Genomic DNA, 23,635 nt, shown 5'->3' on the forward strand with positions numbered 1-23,635 from the left:
ATGTGGGTGAAGTGGAGAGCATCATGTGAAAGGACTGCAGGAGAGGCAGTGTCTGATTGTGTGAGCTATGTTTCTCTAATTGCCAGGTAGTTGAGGTCGTGTGAGAGGAATAGGACATGGGGTGTTATATTACTGACTGATAGAAACAGTAGGATTGAGAAGTAGAAAAGATTATTGTAAGATTTAAAAAATCTAATTTTGTGCCGACAGGTTGGTGCGGTTTATAAATGAATTCTGAAATGATGTTCATGAATGTTAATTATAAGGAGGGATTAGCGAGGGGGCAATATAGATAAAGACGTACGATGAGTGAATGTTGTAATGCTAATGATAGTGGGATAGTAAAAAAAAAGACAATTTGTTGAACACTGTGGAATTAGATTGGGGTTTTGAGAATGAGTGGCAAGGGACCAACACAAACAAACCAGAGGAAGTAGAAAGAAACACAACTAGCAAGTTACATTGTCCAGCACAGTGACATGGTGATTGCAGTTTCTGGATATAGATTGCTGCTTGGGATCCTCCGATATTGTTCTAGGATTGTTTAACTTCTTGGCAACTGTGAATTCCCAACATTTTGTATTTGAATCATAGAAAATGTAAATCAGAAATGTATCCACTCCCCCGCAAATGCATTCTCCAAGGGATATCTAATGTATCCTCTTAAGCCATATAAATTAAATGCCATTTTATGCAGACTGCTGGAAACTAACATGTAGTTTACGAACAATAAGCTCAACAGGAGACGTTTGAATAAAACAACACACAATTTAATGGGACAATTTCTACACCCCCCATATATAACTTAGTAAATATAGTTATTTACTTTTGGAGTCAATATTCATTTAAGAGTAGAAAGATAAGACCCAATATTATCAATTTGCCAATAACGGCTTCTATTTGTCCCTAGTTATTGAAATAACATACATCGCTATTCCTATTTGTACATAGAAGTGACAGTGAGACACAAAATTGTAGGAAGCTGTCACTCATCTCCCACGCGACATCAGAGTGTTGTGGCACATAAATAGCTTTGTACAAACAATACGTTCTCTGTCATTATCACAATTGCTGTAGCAGAGATGAAACCTAAAATAATATTAATAACAGATATGAGTTGCTGACAAGCTCATTGCAGTGACACACAGAGGGAACAGATGAAGCACTGGCATTGCAAGGCTACGTATTCACAATGTCCCAGCTTGTTCCAAACTGTAAAAGGAACAGCTGTGTTTTTATTTTAGCTTTTATTTTTGTGCAGGAGTAGATTACAATATATGGCTCTATCAAACCAGCAATATTAATGTTAGGAAAAGTGAGGCTAAAGTGGACGTCCCTAACATTTTCTAATAAGGGAATAGCAGTCTTGCAAAGAGAGAATTACAAATAATAAGCCATGCAATATATCATCTGCTAAACAGAGAAATATAAAAGGACCTTTATTTGTCTGTCCCCCGCAACACATGGTAGTGACTACGGCAACAATGAAGTGTGTATTGTGATGTTACACAAACACAAACATGTCTGTTCAATGAACTATCCAGCACAAGGTGCCAGAAAGACAGATCCTCTAGAAATGGGATCATTTCAGCATATGTCTACAGCCTGGGTTACTCTACTGAGGTTTAAGTCCCACAATACTGTGTATCCAACATTTAAAGAGATTACACTTGCACAAGATGCATGCACTGTGCTAGAAGAATAGGATGAGGACATTGAAATATATATTATGAGATTTACGCTGTGAAATCTCTTGATCGCAGGGAAGAATGAAACTAGTGCTGTTCACGGTCATATTTTTTCACCTCCCAGCAAACATCTAGGTTGCAGAGGTGTCTCCTGAGTATGGAGAATAAGCGTGCACCTTGTAGTGTGCAGGATAGGCTATCGCAGTGCACCGGGGAAAGATGTCCAGAGCGTTTCATCAAGGAGGTCTATTGTCTACCAACAACAACTTAAGCACCAATATTCCCCTGATGCTCAGTGTTGCCCTCAGCTAGAGCAAATACAATTATTCGAGGGCAGCACAGTGGCCTGGTGGTTAGCACTTCTGCGTCACAGCACTGGGGTCATGAGTTCAATTCCCGACCATGGCCTTATCTGTGTTAGAGTTTGTATGTTCTCCCTGTGTTTGCGTGGGTTTCCTCCGGGTGCTCCGGTTTCCTCCCACACTCCAAAAACATACTGGTAGGTTAATTGGCTGCTATCAAAATTGACCCTGGTCTCCCCCTCTCTGTCTGTCTGTCTGTGTATGAGTGTGTGTCTATAATAGGGAATTTATACTGTAAGCCCCAATGGGGCAGGGACTGATGTGAATGAGTTCTATGTACAGCGCTGCGGAATTAGTGGCGCTATATAAATAAATGATGATGATGATGATGATGCCAAACACATGCATTACTCCCCTGTGCAACATGTGTTCTGCATGTCTCCAGGCAAAACAACTTGTCTGTACAGAATGGCATGAGGGTAAATGAACCACAGAGTTTACAGAGAAAATGGTACATACACCATTTCTCTGGCTTATGCTCAGAAAGCACATTGCACAAATCATCACTATGTCCACCGAAAACAAACTGCATGCGAAACGCAACAGTCAAACACAAGATAAGCAGACTTGTGTGAATGTACAACCAAAACATAAATTATTTGGGAGCGACGTTCCACAAAGTAAAACAACGTGCATCGACTGAACCGTAATATAGCTGTTAAGTAATGGGCATAATAATTTTTAATCAATAGACAAATACAGTACTTCAAAATTATTTCAGTGTCGATAATCTTATAAAGTGAATAATAAAACATTTATCATTATCAAACCTTGACTGCAAGACTGCAAATAGTATCTGACTATAACTTTATGATAATCTGCTTGTAATTAAAAGCTCTTAACTCAGCAGAAATGCAGGATGTGATGCCATTGCTACCGATATATAATATGGAATTGTTCACTCCAGGAATTTTGAGGTCGAAATGCAAGAATTAGAATTCGTTGCATCAGATTAACCTATCGCCTATGTAAATGAAATGCAAACATCACTGAGGACTTATTAATTTATGCAGACACACTGAATATATCTAGTGAACCTTGTAGGAGACGACAGTCATTTTTAAGATGCATTTAATTAGGGTCTGAGCACTTTATTATATTCAATCTTCATCTTTTTCTGCTCCAAAATATCCTCCATCACATTCAACTTTATAATGTACACTTTAAATCTTCATGTCATTTCCCACCTACGGAAAAGTTGCTCAGAAAAATTCACTGGAGGAAGCAGAGAAACAGGTTTTTCTGGATGAACATGTCTAGATCCGCAAAAGACAAGAGTGTTTTGTTTGCTCCTAACATGAATAAGTACAACTCTGAATAGTGTCACATTTACTTCTACAGCACAAGTATAGGACACTATCATACTCAGATATAAAAGCGGACCTAGAGGAATAGTATTATTCAATTGATCTGGACGAGCCATTCAGAGAGGATCCTCTAGACCAGAACACTGTTAGTCTTGTAGTTCAGATATAAAACAAACAAAAGCGCTCCACATGTACTGGTCTGCTTCACATACAATCTTCATGCTGAAATGTCTAAGAGGCTTCAATCACCAATGACATTGGACCACTCAACTCATAAACCAAAAGCCAAGAACTTATTTTTCAAGTATATCTCAAAAACATGCTTAATCCAAACTAATGAATTCCCCTTCAAAAGCAGATGAAGAAATATATATCACAGCACTCACCACATCTTGCAATTATTACCATCACAAAGAACTGGAAAAGATTTCAAACTAGCATATAAATAACCTTGATACAAAATTACAAAATACATTTCTGAAAAGTTTTGTGGCCAGACTTACATGTGATGCATCAGTGAAAATTAAACCCCACAACAGGTGGACCAGATACTTACACACTATCATCATCATTTATTTATATAGCGCCACTGATTCCGCAGCGCTGTACAGAGAACTCATTCACATCAGTCCCTGCACCATTGGAGCTTACAGTTTAAATTCCCTAATATAGACACACAGACAGAGAGAGAGACAGACTAGGGTCAATTTTGATAGCAGCCAATTAACCTACTAGTATGTTTTTTGGAGTGTGGGAGGAAACCGGAGCACCCGGAGGAAACCCACGCAACCACAGGTAGAACATACAAACTCCACACAGATAAGGTCATGGTCGGGAATTGAACTCATGACCCCAGCGCTGTGAGGCAGAAGTGCTAACCACTTAGCCAACGTGCTGCCCCACACAATGATACAATCAGTAGAGGTTATGCAGGCGTTTGGGTGCTAACCTTGCAAAAACTACAATTTTAATTTGGATTATAAAAATCTCAACTGAGCTACTGATCTTATTTTTGTATTTTCAATTTGGTGGTAATAGTCCTTTAATGGTTGGGTTGACATGGAACACTCAGAGACAACTCTGTCTGGAATTCTAAATTCTAACACAAGGCTAAATATAGTATTGACAAAAACGCAGAGAAGTCTGGTACACCACAAGTACATATATGAATGTAACTGCATAAAAGAAACATTCATACAAATATCACCGTCATGTCAGAATTGGTTTCCCAGCAAGCGAATAGTATTCCTCTGAATCTCCATAGTTTTTGCACCTTGTTCAAATGTCACTTGCCTAAATCATTACACACTCTTGGGGCTTTTATGAAAAAGAAGTGCACTAGTATAGCAAACATCCGATTGCTATGGGATACTGCACTTTTCTTTTTGCAATTACATCTGCACCAGTTTTCAGAAATTTCCCTATTGTGTCTTGGTACGAATGTGGTTTACTCTTGGGCAACGTTTACGGTGCTGTGCGTTGCAAATGTGGTAATGCCGTGCAGGAACAATGCTTTGAAATAACGTGACTTCAGGATTAGTGACCACTATACAACCGCATGTCCGACATATACATTGCAGCCCAGACACTAACATACACTTAGCTATGAAGATGGGAAGTGCGGTGCCATGCAGCCAGCGCTTAAATTGTACATTACATCATAGAGGTATTAATGAGTCGTAAAATTCCATATTATACCTTCATGTCTAGGCAATTGAGATAAAAAAAAAAATCATACTGATCTCATATTAGTCCATGCATTTGGCATTATGTCTATAATGAGGTAGATGTGATAATGCTTGCAAGTTAAAAATATTTTTCTTTTAAAAACCACACACTTTATATACAAATGTAGTTTGTCGTCTGTGTACGAGATGAGAAGCTAACAAGGCAGTAATGTGCTATCAGGGGCGGATCTAGAGAATTCTTCTACCCGGGGCGATTTAGGGGGGGGGGGGATTTAGGCCCCGCCCCCTTTTTACATCTGAGGCTGCCGGCGGCTGCATACTATGTGCAGGTCCATTCAGCAGTGACAGGTAGGGACAGTGTGCTGCCCGGATGCTCTGATTGTGTTTAAAACACAATCAGAGCAGCCGGGCAGCACACTGTCCCTGCCTGTCACTGCTGAACGGACCTGCACATAGTGTGCAGCCGCCGGCAGCAAGCCCCTGCTAGGGGGGGTGATCGGGGCCGCCACTGTGTGCTATATACCCTGAAAACAAAAGATATTGTAAATATTCTGCACATTAAAAAGAACAGTTTTGCTGCTAGCAGAGACATTTACGCCTCTAAGTTATCGACTTGGATGTAGGACAGGCTTTCTCAAAAATATTGGAGAGCATAGTAAGTAACTCATATATCTTTTTCATGAGTAAAAGAAAAATCAAGAAACTATACTGTTCTCCTTCAAGTGAAAATAATAAAATTAAGTTTTGCATCAGCGCCACTTTAAAGATTAGATATCTCTCTTTTCTATTCAAATAATCAACAAGACACTTTGAATTTTCTCAATATATCTAATATGCATTGTCGGCATCATCTGCTGAAAGCCCAAGAACTTTAGAATGTAGAATGTAAGCTCTCGAGGGCAGGCTCCTCTCAACCTATTGTCTGTCTATTGTCTGACTTCCTTGTACGTTCTATGATGTAATTTGCCGTTCTCTGTGCGATTCCCCATTGCATTACTCACACTCATCTCTGCTACTTATGTGTATTACCTCATCTATTTGTTACTTGCTTCTGTATCAGGCACTATGGAATCTGTGGTGCCTTATAAATAAATGAGAATAATATAAATAATATATTGTACAATGTGTCAAAATTAAATTCATTGATATTTAGAGATTGATAGTGTAAGGCACTGCACAAGGTGCAGGAGACGTGCCGTCTGTCTCTCCAGGGCAATCGTGTCCCATTGCCTAACAACGAGACACTTTCTTTTTCCTGGTGGCCACACTCTGCACGCATGCGCACATTGAATCGCATCCTATTGCCTAGCTCTCCAGCTCACCCATCGGCGGTCAGCTGCATCTGACAGCGGAATCCCTGCTGCCCAATCAACGCTCACCTCTCTACATAAATAGGAGCCTCTGGCACCACTAGGATGCCAGAGTATTGGTTTACAACCAGCTCCAGAATTCTCTATATTGTACCTGATTCCAGCTCCAGCATTTTGGCTCTAGATCCAGCGTGTTCCTTTGACCTACCTATTGGATCGTGATTTGGTAACATATCGCCCGCTCTGTTTTTGACTCCTGGCTCGCCCCGACTATTCTGTGAATCTTCCCTGTGTACCTCGCTTGCTGGCGGGTTCTGACCCAGATTCGTTTGACCACTCCTGTCACTACGTTGGCGGCTGTCTCTGAGAACCGCGAGCTGCACAGCCTCTTGCAGCGAAGCCCATACTCCGTAACGGGGGTCCCTGGTGAATACCGGAGGTGCGTTAGACTCCGTGGCTCCCTGATCAGTTACGTTAATACCAGCGAGTGGCCACTTCTGATTGCAAACGTGACAAATAGGAACTGTGACCATCACCACAAAAGAAAATAATCCAGTTAGTTAGTGAATATAAATAAACTATACCAATTGTTCAAATCAAACATCCTGTTGCTTTAAGAAACTAAACAGTTACACCCCCTGCACATGTAGTAAATATATAATCTAATTATGTGAGAATTCTACCTAAAATTAAAAACTTTTTTTGTTTTGGGTAGAATTATGTGCCATATAAGAATGTCATTTACTTGCTGCTTACCTCTGACTCCCCAGTTCTCACAATGCCTCAAACGTTCAAGCAGGAGATCTTCTCTCCTGCTCAGAAAGAGTTTATTGAAACAGCTAGCATGCTGCCAAACCCCTATGCTGTGAGCTTATCATTTATGTGACATTCACCAGTCTATTAAGGTAATGTGGGGCTCGCTGGATCGGGGTAATGTAGGTAAGTGATATTTTCTTATTTAACATATCTACATTTTCAATTTGGGTGGAATTATCCTTTTATATTCCATTTATGCAAATGCACTTTTTATTCACTCAATTTATCTGCAGGATTAACATTCACAATATTTTGAACATATGGTTATATCATTCAGCTCAGGGAACCTAATTTCTCTGCATGTTTGCTTTCATTAAAAGATGTGTCCCGCATTAATAAAGTTTTGCCACCACATTTAATTGCACTTTCTCTATGAAGTCATTAGCGATCTCCTTCAGTTTCCATGTTACAGCAACCTCTTTGTAGCTGTACCGACTCTCCAACACACGCACAAAGTAATACACAAACAAAATTAGAAGGACCCAGTCTCAACATAAGCTAAATGTGCTAATATTGGCTGGGAAAGTTGTCCCATCTGGCTACAGAGAATATTTCTTCCACACAGGAGAAGCCATTTATAACCAGGAAGTCATTAAAAGCTACCAAGAGTAACAAGAAAACTAAGACGGGCAAGGACATCTTTTAAGAATTTATAAAGAAAAAAAATACAATTTAGGACAAAGTAAAGTGGAAGCAGAATTTTATTAATAGTGGATATGTACATTAATAGTTGGCATCATACTTTCCTGAGGTAAAATTAAGTTTAATCATCGAAAATTCAAAGACACGGTGCTCCTGTGAGAAAATTATCATGGATATCCGTGTAATAAAGACGAGTCTCAGATGTGGAGGTGTGTCTCAATTTAACGGTCTTTGCTCACTAATGTATGACTAGTTACACGGTAGTTATATCATACTTGCCAACTCTCCCGGAATGTCAAGGAGACTCCCGCATTTCGCGAGAGTCTCACTGACTCCCAGGAGAGTGTAGCAATCTCCCGGATCTGCCCACTTCCTAGTGAAGTGGGCAGAATTAGCTCCAAAATGCCGCGATTCACCGGGAATCGCAGCGTTTGGTCCCGCCCCCTGCTGTAAAATGATGCGTTTGCGTCATTACATCACGGGGGTGGGTCCAAAATGGCTCGAATTTTGGAGCCCCGCCCCCCCCCCCCCCCCCCCCCCATAACGCCCACCTCCCCCCGGCAGGCTCCAGGAAGCCAACTTTAGAAAGTTGGCAAGCATGAGTTATATGTGCCCCAAATGGCAGCTTATAGTCCGTTATCCATGGCAATGCAAATAGGGTCCATGTCTACGCAAACTGGTGTTATCCACAATGACAGACTTCTGACATTATATATTTTTTTCCCTTGTCTTCTTCTACATACTTGAGACTAAGGGAAACAGGAGGTTTGTAGCATCAATTTAAATCACTGAGACAAATGGCTGAGGTTCTGACACTGTTATTAATGTAGAAAAGTTGCAAGATGCACAAACCTTAGTGTAAGCAATTACACGCTCTGGTAAAAGAAAAAAGTTGCCCAATGTAATAAAATGAGAAAACTAAGTGCCAAGGCACACTACTAACTTTTGACATAATTATATTCTTATCCTTGTGGTCGTCAGAGTTGGGGGCCGTACTTTATAATCACGGCAACAAATTGCCAATGTGACATGTGGTGTTCTGTTGCTATGTTAAAATTAGAAAACAAAAGAAAAAATTTAAGAAGAAAACAACGCTAAAAAGCCCAGTCCACTACAGTGTTGTGAACATCTAGGGCTAGATTTACTAAGCTGCGGGTTTGAAAAAGTGGGGATGTTGCCTATAGCAACCAATCAGATTCTAGCTTTCATTTATTTACTACATTCTACAAAATGACAGATAGAATCTGATTGGTTGCTATAGGCAACATCCCCACTTTTTCAAACCCGCAGCTTAGTAAATTGGTAAATTGGTAAATTGGTAGTAAATCTAGCCCCTAGTCTTCTCTATCTCCAGAGAAATCAGTAGGTAAATGAGATGTTTACAAGCCACAACAGCATAACCACAGACCCAACATGGCCAAAAAAGGTCCTCTGTAAAATGCAAATCAAATATTAATAATAATGTAAATACTTTATACACTAACAAGAGAAGAATAAATAAAAAGTTTCTTAGATACAAAAGAAATACAGGAGATTTAATTCCAGTCTCTTGAGTTTTCTGAGAAAAATATATAAATATTATTTATCACATGGAACGATTCAATGCCCTTTCCATCTTGTCAAAGCCTGCACCACTGTTTCATCCACCACAAACTATGTGTTCTTCCTCTCTGCTAAAACCAGGATTCTCCCTTTGCTGTTGTTTGTGCCATTAAACCTTGTATTCTTGACTTCATATTGTTCCCTTTTCATACTTTGTCATCACACTCGTTCACTCTCCCAGCCTGGATTCTGGATCCTTTCCTTGCCAATCACCTGACCTCCTGTCCTATCCTTTGTTACAATCTATTAATATAAATTCACTCACTTCAATTTCTTATCCAGGTGAGCACCATTAAGCAAATTCATTGACAAGGTGGATCTGCATTAAGTCAAATAACAATACACTTAAATACAAATAACCAGTAGATTCAAGAGTCTAATAGTACTCTATCTCCTGCGTGGATGGACAAAGCCAGGATTCAGTAATGACTAGAAGTAATTTACAACAGTCTTTAAAAGGCTACAAACATGCATAAAGATGATACCTTTAAACGTCACAATCCATTCACTACAAAAGACAGATCCTCTGCATCTTCATTACTGTCACAGACATAGACTACTGCTGTGTCATATGAGGAAGTGAAGGAGTTAATGTAACTTCCTACAGGTTAACATGTGAATTCCACACAATAAACAACACTCAACTGCTATACCGTAAGAATAATACAGTTCTTGCAGCAACCACCAGTCTTCAAGTTTTTCAACTTATCATTAAAGACATTATTTTATTTCTTATTGGTATATTTGAGCCTAGTTAACCCATTTGTCATATAGTGGTACTAAAATTTATTTGGAAGCAAAACAGAATTGGAACGCAGAACAGAATCCAATTTCCAATACCACCTATCATTAATAATAAATATCTATTTAATAGCACCATAATAATAAGATATCTGACCCCACCATGAACCTTGACAGTACTAGTATGTCTGGATTCCCAGCCCAGTTTGCTTGCTTACAATTTAAACTCAATTGTCATAAATATGTCTTAAATCATGGGAGTACCAGCAAACAAAACCCTCTATGTTAATGTAAAACTTAAGACTATGTGAATACCAACCATCATATATCTATTAAAACAAAAACCTAACTATTTGAAAACACAGGAGTGTCTTAGAAAGTTAGCCACTTGTCTAGTATGCTAGATCTAGGTCACTCCACTAACTCACACATGTTGCATGACAATTAACACTACCTGGCCCTTTCCCTAACAAAGTTTGTTATTAGGTTTTCTCTTCTTCAGTTCGCCTGACTTCCCCCCCCCCCCCCCCACACTTCCCTTCCAGTTGTCTTCTGCCGGGCTACCTGCCTCGATTTTACTTTCTAAACAAGTATAGTCTTTTTCTCCTGCTTTTCACAGATGTCCCTGCACATTCGTCTTGCAAACATATCCGTTGTACATCCTGTGAACAAGAGAGGGCATATAATTCTCTAAAAACCCACCTCTTCAGACAAGTTTATAATATTCCTTAACCACCCTCTTAACTTCACTAGATTACCCTATTACCACCCATTACACAATTCACACAAGACAACGACCCCCTGGCCAACATTGCTGTGTTACTGGATCATTTAGCTTAAAAATCACTTCTTACCTTTGCAGTCTGGCTGGAACGCAATGCAAAATGTATACTTAACCTCCTGTATCAAACTCCCATTGTCCCATAGATTGTAAGCTTTCCAGCAGGGCCTTCTCGCCTCTTTGTCTGTTTTACCCAGTTTGTTTATTACTTTACTGTGTTTGTCCCCAATTGTAAACTGCTACGGAATATGTTGGCGCTAAATAAATAAATGATGATATGATATAATAAAACACTAAACACGTAGTTTGACTTTCTCATTAACTCCCCATTATTCTGTGATCTTCAGATATAATAAAATGTATTTGACTTTTCATGTAAATCCACTAGCAAGTCACATCCTTTCACGTTTTCTCATTTCTACCAACGCAATTCTTTTTCTTTCCTGTGTCGTGTGTGGTTGATGTAGTAAATTTAACCGAGGTGAAAGTTAAATAATTCATATATCTTTTTTTTTTGCAGAACTCAGCCTTAACATGCTACTACATAAAAATAATCTAGTGGGTTATTCAACTTTGTATGAATGAAAAAAGTATTTATTTAGAACGTGTAGGAAGATGTTGGCTAAAGTTCTATATAATACTAATGTACAGTGTATTACTTCCAGATGCTATATAAACCAGATATCATATATAAAAAAATGAGGTCACTCTGCAAGGAGGAATACTCAGAGTAAAGATGTCCGTGCAGCATTCCAAATGTTTTCCTGGTGTAACTTTATATGTACCAGTCAACACTACCTACATATCATGTCAGAAATATGTTTCAATAATGCTTATTCATTTAGCTATTTACTTTTTATTACTCCTGGACCTCTCTATGGCTGGTAACCCCTCCCGAATATACAAATTAGAGGGAAATTACAGCTTCACATATCAGCCCAAAAAATGTTATTTAAAAAAAAAAGTGACACTAAAGGCCAGAGGTGCTCAAACCCAGTCCCCAAGAGTTACAAACAGGTCATGTTTTTAGGATTTCTGTCTGTAGAAACTGGTGGGATATATACTGACCCAGAAGAATAGATTAACTCACCTGTGCATGATTAAAGGACAACTGAAAACATGACCTGTTGGTAGCTCTTAAGGACGGAGATTCTGCACCTCTGCTTCAGGTCATGTCCCTGATCCAACTCCTCGTCCACAAAGCCACACCTAGAAACCACTAAACTTCTTCCTTTCCCCCCCCCCCCCTTCTCACAGTATACAACATGCCAAAACTCAAACTGAAGACAACCTTTCAGAACTTTAATGTTTCAGCCCCAAGTGAAAAGTACTTAGGGCTAGATTTACTAAGCTGCGGGGTTGAAAAAGTGGGGATGTTGCCTATAGCAACCAATCAGATTCTAGCTTTCATTTATTTAGTACCTTCTACAAAATGACAACTAGAATCTGATTGGTTGCTATAGGCAACATCCCCACTTTTTCAAACCCGTAGCTTAGTAAATCTAGCCCTTGGGTCTTTATAGACTCTAAATCATCTATATTATTAAGAACACAATAAATGAAGGGCACATACACTCACACAAGCGCCGAACTGTATTTTATTAAAACTGAATCCGTGGGCACTTGCTGCTTAGCTTGGCACTGTACATCTACCAAAGTATATTGACACTGTCTGCAGGGCTCTGTACAATAATATTTATAACTAAAATTGTGAAAATGATGTGTGACACTAGTAGGTGTATACTTCCTGTTGTATTTATTTACTATTCAGGTCTAATTCACCAGCAAAGCTTGGCTGCTGCTGCTGTTCAAAGAGGAATCCATGGGGTTTGAAAAACTCAGTTTATAAGGGAGTATTTTTGTGGCTCCTTAAATGTTAGCTGCTACTGTAAAAAAAATATTTCTCAGTAAAAATAACTTTACTGAAGCTTTGCAAGTAAAGATGATCAAATCAGTGAATATGTCCATTCTACCCGGAGGCAGCCAGGTGGAGATTTAAAATCAGGAGCAGCATTTGGAAAGGGCAGAAAGGCCACCTGTCCGAGTCTCTGTCTCCCCCCTCCCATTCACTTCCCCAAAGTCGTGTATATAGACCAGCATATCATCCTTATTCCCACCATACCTAGCCCTATGCCCAGAAAAAGAGGCTGATATGATTGGCACAGATCTGGAAATGTAAATGGTTGGTATGGAGTTGTGGTGGGCACAGGTCTATAAAATGTGTATTGGACGGTGGAGTCCAGGGTACTGAGCTGTGTGTATTGTCGGCTTTGAACTGTGACAGAAATCAGGGTTATAAGTTGGCATTTTGCAGTAGGATAAGGACTACGATGAGCATGACCTAATATTGCAGGCAAGAAGTTGAAAACGGACTGTACTGACTGTAGTGGGCATGAAGTTGACGCACAGGGCATATAACTATATATGGTGGGCATTTGGCTGTATGTGGTTAGCATGAGTTTGTTATGCTGGACACATACAAATGTCCAATATATATAGTCATGTGCCCTGCATATCAACCTCATGTCATCATCATCATTTATTTATATAGCTCCAACATATTCCGTAGCACTTTACAATTGGGGACAAACATAGTAAACTAATAAACAAACTGGGTAAAACAGACAAAGAGGTGAGAAGGCCCTGCTCGCAAGCTTACAATGTAGTGAGGTTAAGAGGGTGGTTGAGGAATATTATAAGCTTGTCTGAAGAGGTGGGTTTTCAGAGAACGCTTGAAAGCTTGTAGACCAGAGGAGAGTCTTATTGTGCGAGGGAGAGAATTCCATAGAGTGGGTGCAGCCCGAAAAAAGTCCTGTAACCGGGAATGGAAGGATGTAATGAGTGTGGATGAGAGACTCAGATCTTGTTACCACAATCCTTCCTGCCTACATCAAATGTCAGAATCCTCGGTTAAACTATTATATTAATAAGTAAATTGTTGCTATCTCCCTAACTGTAGTAAACACACAGACTGCAATAGCAGTAAATGTATAATTCAATGGTCTAGGTGGTACCATGCCAGATGTAAACTAAACAATCCTGCTACTAGGATTCATATTTTAGCTGCAGTTCCAAGCTAAGCTGGGAAGACAAATATGCAATCTTACTTCAATTTCACCAACGATTGAAAGTCCTGACGAGCATGTGATTCATGTGTACACACTTATACCATTTACCTTCAGATCTGTGATCTTCATCTCTCATAACCATCTGCTGAAAAGATCATGACTCTGCACACTTTACAGATATCTGCCTACGCTGCTGGTTGTGAACACACACACACTTCCACATTTGCCAGACATCATTCCATCTTTGATCGTGATTTTTAGGAAGTTTATAAAAACCAAAACAACAAACGCGATGTGTTTTGCTAAGATAAAACATGATCGTGGGAGCATACACACTCTTGCAATATCTGACCAAAGGGTCGTGAATCGTGTGATCTGCACGATAATTGCCTAGGTGTGTACCCAGCTTTACTGTGTCTCGCTCCCTCCACCCAGTCTCTGAAACAAAGTTAAATATTTGATACAATAATTGCACTTCTCAAAACAAAAACAGTGAATGGTGATTTTGAAAGCTGTGGATCTAGAAGACACCAATATTGATAAAAAGATGTTTGAAAAAGTTACCTTATTATGAGGAGTATCAGGTTTAGTAAAGTTTTGGAAGCTAAATATACACTGGCAACACACATTATCATTATCATACATGCACACACTTGCCTACAACAACATTCATATAAATACTGCCTTACATCATGCATTTAGACACATTATCATACATACAGACATCTTACACATGCAAACACAGCCCTATATAATTTCTAACCAACCAAATATTTTCCTTTATAACACACCTTTCCTGTTTCCTTTCTGTTTAATGAAGTACATTGTCTATTCAGCAATTATATTGTATTTATTGAGTCAAGGACTATCACTGGTAGTCACAATAGACCTCTCTATCATAATGAAGCCAATGTACCCAACTGTCCCTCTCTGCTGGTCCTTTGTGTCCCCCACTCTGCATTTAAGAAGTTTGAATATTCTATAATATGTATTTGATTGAGTATAAAAATAATGTTTGATTCACACTTGTAATGCAGATTGCCTCCTTGACTTCCTCTCTATTCTCATCCTAGGTCAGAATCACACAGTGTCTGTGATTAACTGTGCTTGGCTATGAAGGGAGGTAACAGGCCGATATCAGGCGCTGCAGGTGTGCTGGAGGTTACTATGTCCTTTGTTCATATCAAGAGAGTCCTCCTTGTAAAGGACAGTAGTGTAATCCCTATGCTCTACTACTCAGAAGTGACAGACCAGATGGTAGCAATCAGTAATTACATTGCAGTGTGCTACATACAGGACTCTGTTCATATGAATAAAAGACTTTGGTACTTTTAGGGACCTCCATCAGAAAAACAGTGAGAGTGGTGAACACCATAAGATGAGAACAACATAATTTATATCTCAAAAGTGACTCATATGGTGTGAAAAATATGGCATATTGTCTCCTCAATTAAATCTTCAAACCTTTACTTCAAATAGAGCACAAAATATTTTCTGTGGAACCTTCCACAGCCATTACAGCATGACATCATAGTTGATAGGCAGCACGGTGGCGTAGTGGTTAGCACTTCTGCCTCACAGCGCTGGGGTCAGGAGTTCAATTCCCGACCATGGTCCTCTGTGAGGAGTATGTATGTTCTCCCTGTGTTTGCGTGGGGTTCCTCCGGGTGCTCCGGTTCCCTCCCACACTCCAAAAAAAAAAACATACTGGTAGGTTTATTGGCTGCTAACATAAAAAAAAAAAAAAATTGACCCTAGTCTGTGTGTGTGTGTTAGGGAATTTAGACTAACCCCCAATGGGGCAGGGACTAATGTGAGCGAGTTCTCTGTACAGCGCTGCGGAATTAGTGGCGCTATATAAAATAAAGGGTGATGATGATGACATCATTGTTGAGGTGAACACGCCACCTACACATAGCGAAGGCAGCAATTTTGTGTTGCAAACCAATATTCAGCCAATCAATTCATTAGGAGCCAGTGACATCACTCAGGCTTGAGACTGTTTAATGCTTATTTCCTGAATGGGGAAGAAGCACCATAACAAATTATTGCTTTGCATATACAAGAAGATATTATGTGGAATAGCTTTCAACTGGAAGAGGAAAGGGCCAATAAAGTTAAATACAAAGAAAGAGACAGACATAAGGTATAGGGAATTGACAGAATAAATGGGCACACTGTTTCCTTCCCGCTGTGAAATTCCATGTTAGATAGAGAAACACTGGCATCAGATTTTACACATTATGTAATGAATGCCTTTTACTAAGCACAAATCTGTGCACACTGTTGTTCATTTTCTAGATTTGTTATAGGGGTGGGAAAAAACAAACAAAATGAGGACATGAGTTGGGAGTGAAGAGAAAAGAATAAAACATTTCATGGTATTGTCTAATAATAACAATTCTCTTGAGTCTAGAGAGTGAAGTTATTTCCCTCTCTATTAAAGCGAACGTCTCGTCACCAAGAGCAGAGCACTTGGCAAAAGCTGGAGAAGGTTGCCATAGAAATTCCTCATCTCTGTACTTTAATTTCAAACATTTAGGCAACAACTCCTACCCTTCAAACCTCCAACCCCACCCAACACAAAACCCACAATCATCACAGAGCAATTGGCAGCAATCTGAAATATTATGTTATAGCTTTGTAAGAAGTAAAAATACTGCCAGGGTTTGTAGTACAGTATTTTAAACATTCTTTTTGGCTTGCAAGATCTCTTGCATTTAGTTAGTCAATGGACAACCTTTGACTGGCAAGAAAAACAGGCGGCAGCACCATCACAGATGCATGATGTAAAGGGTACTGCAGTCCAATAGGGCTAGTCAAGCTACAATCTTATATTAAAGTATATCGAAGGATGTGTGTTACCAAACTTGTGCAGTGTGTGGACGAGTGATTCATACACAAGGGCTGGGACAGTGATTTGACAGCAGGTTAACTGCCATGCTCTACTTTGAAATCTCAGCTTTTTGTCTCATGTCAGGTCAAGGTAGGATAGAGCACTAAAGACTTGCCTGGCTTCAGCTGTTAAGGATGGAGTGGGACGCTTTACCTTTTGATAGAGCTGAATTAGAGTGTCAATGTAAAACTGAACAATGTCACAGTATTTTACTTTATGAACATTTTAATATATAAGTCACTGTTCATTTAAAAATCAAGTGGCACACCCTTGCTAATAAGTTATGCTTGCTTTGACATCAATGGACCTAACACAGTGATGGGCAAACTTTTTCAGGAGCAGGCCAAATAAAAAAGAAAAACTTTAGGCGGGCCAATATAATTTATTTTTGGGACTCATTTCTGTTGAGGTCAATGGATGCATAAATTGCATAGTTCCTACGGGTTCCTAGAGTTGACTACACTAGCTACTGAAATCAGCATAATGTTGTCCCCCTGATGTATACTGTTACTTTGCAGGTAATTGTTTGATACATCATCTAATTTTTACATATATTCCCCATTTTATAATATGGTTTTCAAATCAAATCTGTAGCTGCCTTGCTATTTAAATACAGCATTTAACAACATGCTAAAACAATATGATGGTATGGACACTTGCTTCAGCAAGGTGCTGCCCGGGTGCAACATTATTTGATTTATATGCAATAGCACACACGTGTGTGTGTGTGTGTGTGTGTGTGTGTGTGTGTATACAGTACTATAGTGTGCTATCCCATATAGCACGTGTGTGTGTGTGTATACAGTACTATAGTGTGCTATCCCATATAGCACGTGTGTGTGTGTGTGTATACAGTACTATAGTGTGCTATCCCATATAGCACGTGTGTGTGTGTGTGTATACAGTACTATAGTGTGCTATCCCATATAGCACGTGTGTGTGTGTGTGTGTGTATACAGTACTATAGTGTGCTATCCCATATAGCACGTACGTGTGTGTGTGTGTGTGTGTGTGTGTGTGTGTGTATACAGTACTATAGTGTGCTATCCCATATAGCACATAATAAGAAGGCAGCCGGTCAGCACCTAGGACATGTGAGAGTACAGATCTGTCAATTGTTTGTTAAGTAGAAGAGCCTGAAAACTGTGTTCAACCCGAGCCGCTATGTAAAGAGTACAGCAAAGTTAATTCTGTAATGGATACTAACATTTAAAAACTATGAGGGTGGGATTAGACCTAGTGAAAAGTTACTATTTAAAGAATTGCTCATTCATAATTTTGGTCCGTCTTCTATAAGCTATTTAAGATCACGCTGCAAACATTTCACTCATGTTAAGATCAGGATTTTTACTCTCCAATTCCAAAATAGTGTTGTACTTTGGAAGTACTTTTAAATTTAGGATAGTCCTGTAGGACCCACGTTCTGTTTAATCTCAGACAGCTAGGTAACAGCCTCCTGTAGAATAGCTGTTACAATCCAAAATCAATTCTCCCGCCAATGGCCGATTAAGGTTTTTGGGTCCTGGGGCTGCAATATAGTCCCAAACTTTAGTTCTCGTACTTCCAAACTGATGGATTTCTTTCGCCAAGCTTAAGGATTCTCGTGTATGAAAAAAAGTTCTGCTTTTACCTAATATCTATAAAATATTCTTCCAACAACCATCTGGCATGAGATAAATGGCAATGTTTTTTTGTAGAGCAGTAGTTTCCTGCTTTGTGTCCTCCTATGTGCACCACTCTAATGTTTTCAGTGTGGTGTACTTATTAACATTTACATTAGAAAACACTAAAGAGACATGCAGATCCCTAGCCATTAGACTGAAGTCCTTTGTGCCACCATACATGGAAAACAAGTGGGATGCAAGAATTTCTTTTTTAGAGGAGAGTTTGACAACATAGTTTTGATGCATGAGTTTCACAGAAACATCATATCACTACTCTGTGCTGTTGGGTACGCTGCTACTTTTGTTCTCTCTCCGTTTGTGGCTTCTTGCTTCAACCCCTATCCCCTTCACGTTGTGATACTGTCTCTGTCACATGCAGCATTGTCCTCACTAACACAATCACTTGAGTGGACAGATCACAGGCTCCCACAAGATCAGCACAGTCATCTCCAGCTGCTGTCAGCATTCAGCTCGTTTCATTGGCTGCAGGTCGTTCTATCCCCGCCCACCTCAGAACTGTAGACATCTTAGCACTTGAGGAAGACTGAATACAATATCTGGTCCTTGTTAGACATTCCTTTAAAAGGGTATTTGGGGGCTCACATCTTGCCTCTCATAGCCTCTTTGTGCCCATCACTTTCAGTAGCAGTGTGATGCCGCCACATTCATGTGGAGACATAAATAACACTTTTGCATAATTACCAGGCTGCTATGAAGTCACTCCTGCATAATAGCCCCAGACTATCTCCTGCATGACAGGTGAACCATGGAAAGAGAATTGGGAGAGGATTGCAGAAAAGTGCAAGTTGCCACCCAGCGGTTCTGATCGCGACTGAAAACAGGGCTTAATTTTGCTCATTTTTGTTTGCACCCTAGGACACAACTCGCATCTCATTCACCCCCACAGACTTGATTGTTTTTCCACATGCACCTTCAGCACAAACTCATTCTTCAGCATTACAAACATCTGACATACCTAATTAGCATTGGCAACTGTTCCGTTTTCACACAGGTAGGCACGTTTTGACATATCCTATGCAGTTTTTAAAATACTGTTCAGGTTCCACTGATCCTGAAAACTTGATACTATAAAGTGATGTTGCTCTGAATTAAAGTGAGAGAATTGCTTACATATAAGAACAATTCATAGAAGGGGAAATTAAAAAGAAAGGGAGGGGGCCTAAATAATTATACAGAAGTATAAAAGGGCCCCGAAGTACAAATGTTGTTTGCACTATCCTTAGTACTCACTATTCAATGTGTACATATGCAAAATGTAGCAATCCTGAACCTCTCTAGACATAAGCATATTTCCCTGTTAGCACAGTTTTGAGTATTTAAATCTGCATTACCAGCTATTGCTAATTAGCCAATTTGTCCAAGGGGTTAAGGCACCATTTAACACGGTTGGACAATAACTGTATGTGTGGTCAGAATCGGCCATCATCTGACCACAATTAGCATTTGTCCCAATTCCCAGTATGCTGCGTTTTGTGGACAACCATGTCTAAAATGGCCTAATTGGTGATGACGATCGCAGGGTACATTTGCACCCCTATGCCAGGTACCCCCTGACATTATTTTAGCATTTTTAAACACTAGTGAACATGCATATGAAACAAAAACATTTGCTATTATTACCGGGCACTGGAACACATTTATAACTCCCACAAGTCCTTTTATCTACATTAAAGACGTGGATAGAAAAAGATGCAATCCAGTATAGGACGCTACCGCAATCCTAATGACGGCTAGTGACAGAGCTAGCGGGTAGTGACAAACTGCCTACATTTACTTGCACACATTCAACTCAACCATATTAATAAGACTTTATATTATGCACTTTACACATTTTGCCACAGTTACAAGGTCAAAAGGAAAAGTATTTTTGTCTTCTTAGTTTGTAAACCTGATACAAGCATAAATTATGTTTTTTCATTGTATATTGGACATGTTCAGGTGATGGGTGAACTGATAGCTTCTAAAACTAGGCATGGGTAAGGTGTTGCTCAAATATTGTTTACCATTACAGTTCAAGAAACAAGGTTGTTAGATTAACATTTTGAACTAAAATACAAAATTATTTTTCATCTAAAAACGTTTTTTTCTGGCTCACTCATATAGTCTGATCCAACAATAAGAATTGTATTTAGATATAAATCACAATTGCCTTAGGGGTTCATAAACAAATATCCAGAACTACTGTCACATTCTTTACAATTGCATGTTCACATGTTATTAGATTCCAAGGCTCCTGGTCCAAGGAGACACAAAGAGAAGCTTTTATATTTGAATGGATTTAATTACTTTAAGGTGAACATGTCCCTTTAATTAGCTAGGTCAGCCTAGGGTTTCTCAATATGTGTTACGGGCTAATTATTTATTAATGATATTACAAAACTATTTGGTACAAATGAATACAGTTAATGTATAGCCAGCAGCTGATTTAGAAAAAAGAAACAATTATTTTATTCAAAAGTGGACCTTGAGTTCCAAATGGGTTAACCAGAGTTAATTTGGGTCTTAGGCCAAAAAAGCTTAATAACCCCTGATCTGCGTAAGGATACCCACTCTTGGCTCAGTGTTCTATGTAGGATAGTTAAACTGTATAGAAAAATATGCCAAATCATCTAAATAAAATATATAAAAATGTCAATGTCATCATTACAATCTTTAATGAAATTTATTTTGGATAATGTCCTCAGCACTGTGCAAGCAACATGTTTGTGTCCTAGTCCAATTCTGGTGTCTGGATCACAATGCTATAAATAATATGTTTTTTGAGTATTAAAACACATTACTGTTTACAGAGAGAATTCTTGATGTCGAAACCAGCTTTATTTTGTAGAGGACATAGCAACTGCTGAAACCAACTCTCTGCTGTATATGCAATCACCCAAACCTGCATACTATATCCATAATACCCTAGTACTAAACAAAGAATGCAGTCATATGTCGGGAACAAGGGCTACAACAACAGGAAAGCCATGATCAGAAAATAAATAGTTAAAAATGGATTAGTACATTTAATCATCAAAATTACAATACACCTTATGGTTACATTCCTAAAGAGCCAAAGACCCACAGGAAAGACATCCTTTATCATAGCTATTATAGTGCCACAATTCAACGCTCTTGAAACACTTTAGGTTTGCAATACAGTGTCATTGACCCTAATCATCAAACTCTCCCCTTTAACCTATTCCCTACAAACTGATTATACTACGCGCAAAATATAAAAAGATCATAATTTTCCTATTGTTAAAGTCTATACACAGTTTAAACAATATATATGTATTACTAATACTGCACACACAAAACAAATCTTGTAATAATATGAGCATCCTGACACGTGGTTTCTTTTTGAATTATTTAATTGTAGGTTGTGGAAGAAAACGAGCAGAAGAGAGGAGAGAGTGCAATGACATCAAAGGGGTATAAAGACCTTCCCATATGAATTTCTGATCTCACACACTAGGTTACATTCACAGCTGCCTATGAAAAAACAATAATTTGCTGTGTCTTTTACACTGGCATCATCTGTAACGTTACATTCAAGACAGACTGCAGTGCACTGTAGCACCATTAAGAAACGGTATGGGCCGTGCCACAGTAGGGCATGAAAAATCATCATTAAAACAATTAAAGGAGACACAATGTATAACAAAATCTAAAAATATATAGTTTCTCTGTAACTACAGATAAAGTTTTTATTTTCATTTGGTTACTTTAATACTTTTAAATTGAGAGAATATTAATGGCAATTTCAATAGAACAGAAAAGCAGCAATCACATCAGGTTGCTGTTCACTGGTAACATTTTCTAAGCAGGTAGATTAAGCATATAAGGGGTTACGTTGTCTCATTGTATACTATGGTCAACACTGGCACTCGGATTTGTGCCACCCATTTCCTCTCTCAACCCCTTAAAAAGCATGCAATCGGCAGCCTGCTGGCTAAACTCCTTTTTGTTCTCTGACCCTAGCCAAATTGACATGTTGTATGCAAGGTGTGCTGAGGAATCACTTCTTTATTTCAGCATGATACATTTTAATGAGACAAACATGAGAAAGCAGCTTCAAGGAATTTTATTGATTAAATTTGATCTACTGCTCTTTGTTTTCTGATGTGTTCAATAAATCTTGTGAAAAAAAAATCTCAACAGTTCTCTTGTCTGCTTGCACTGGCTGGACAAGAATGCCACCTACTCTGCTTGTGTTAGCCCGGGTATCACTCTATGGTGGCTCTGGCCTGGGCATCAATCTCTCTGAGCCTGCTTGCACTGGCTGGGTAACAATGTCCTTGTTCTACTTGATATATCCTGGGTATTATTGTGCCATCTATGTTGGCTCTAGCCTGCGCATCAATCTCTCCTACACTCCAGGCCTTGATAGTCACTGCTCCCTGCACTGTTGGGACTGGGTACAGCGGCACTTTTCTCAGCCACCGCTGTGGATAAGGCAGGAAGCGGTTAATGGAGCACAAGCTCCTTATTGTTTGTCTGTCAATGAAGCAGCCAGAGCGAGACCAGCTGATCCCCATTCACTGCCACTAAAACCATTCACAGCAGATCAGTGCAGGAACAAGATTTCCTCCTGATGGGAGTCCAAAGCACTGGGGATGTTCAAGGCACAACAACCGGAGACAGCAAGGGTGACGTGCCACCAAAAGACTGATGGCCGCACTGCCTCACCAACGCTCAAGTTGTTTACATTCTGTCGCCACACAAATCTACAGCCCTGAGTCCTAGCAGAACAACAATTGGGGACACCAAAGGGTTAACATCGCAGCACCCACAAATGTGTCTATAAACAGCTTCGCCTTATTGACACAACGCTATGCCCTTCATGCAAGTTTGTGTTATTGTATTGCTCAGTTGTGAATAAGAGACATAATAATATTTATGGGAATCGAAATAACAAACATTTACTCACATATCTCAGTAAAAGACATTGTAAACATTGATAAGCGACACCTTTAGTACCATAAATAGAAGACATGTGTCATGGAAAACGTATAATACTACTATAAGTCTAGAGGAAATATTAAAGAGAACCATTTAAATAGTCAA

The 23,635-nt window shown here is 39.2% G+C and overlaps 1 protein-coding gene across 4 annotated transcripts in view; it reads right to left on the bottom strand.

Annotated features, from left to right (window-relative positions):
- Positions 1-23,635, bottom strand: part of PHF2 (PHD finger protein 2) — a 189,679-nt gene that overhangs the window by 164,977 nt on the left and 1,067 nt on the right. The gene's annotated exons all lie outside the window — the stretch shown is intronic.

Source organism: Mixophyes fleayi, chromosome 8, assembly GCF_038048845.1.
Source record: "Mixophyes fleayi isolate aMixFle1 chromosome 8, aMixFle1.hap1, whole genome shotgun sequence".
In the NCBI taxonomy this organism is placed as follows: Eukaryota; Metazoa; Chordata; class Amphibia; order Anura; family Limnodynastidae; genus Mixophyes; species Mixophyes fleayi.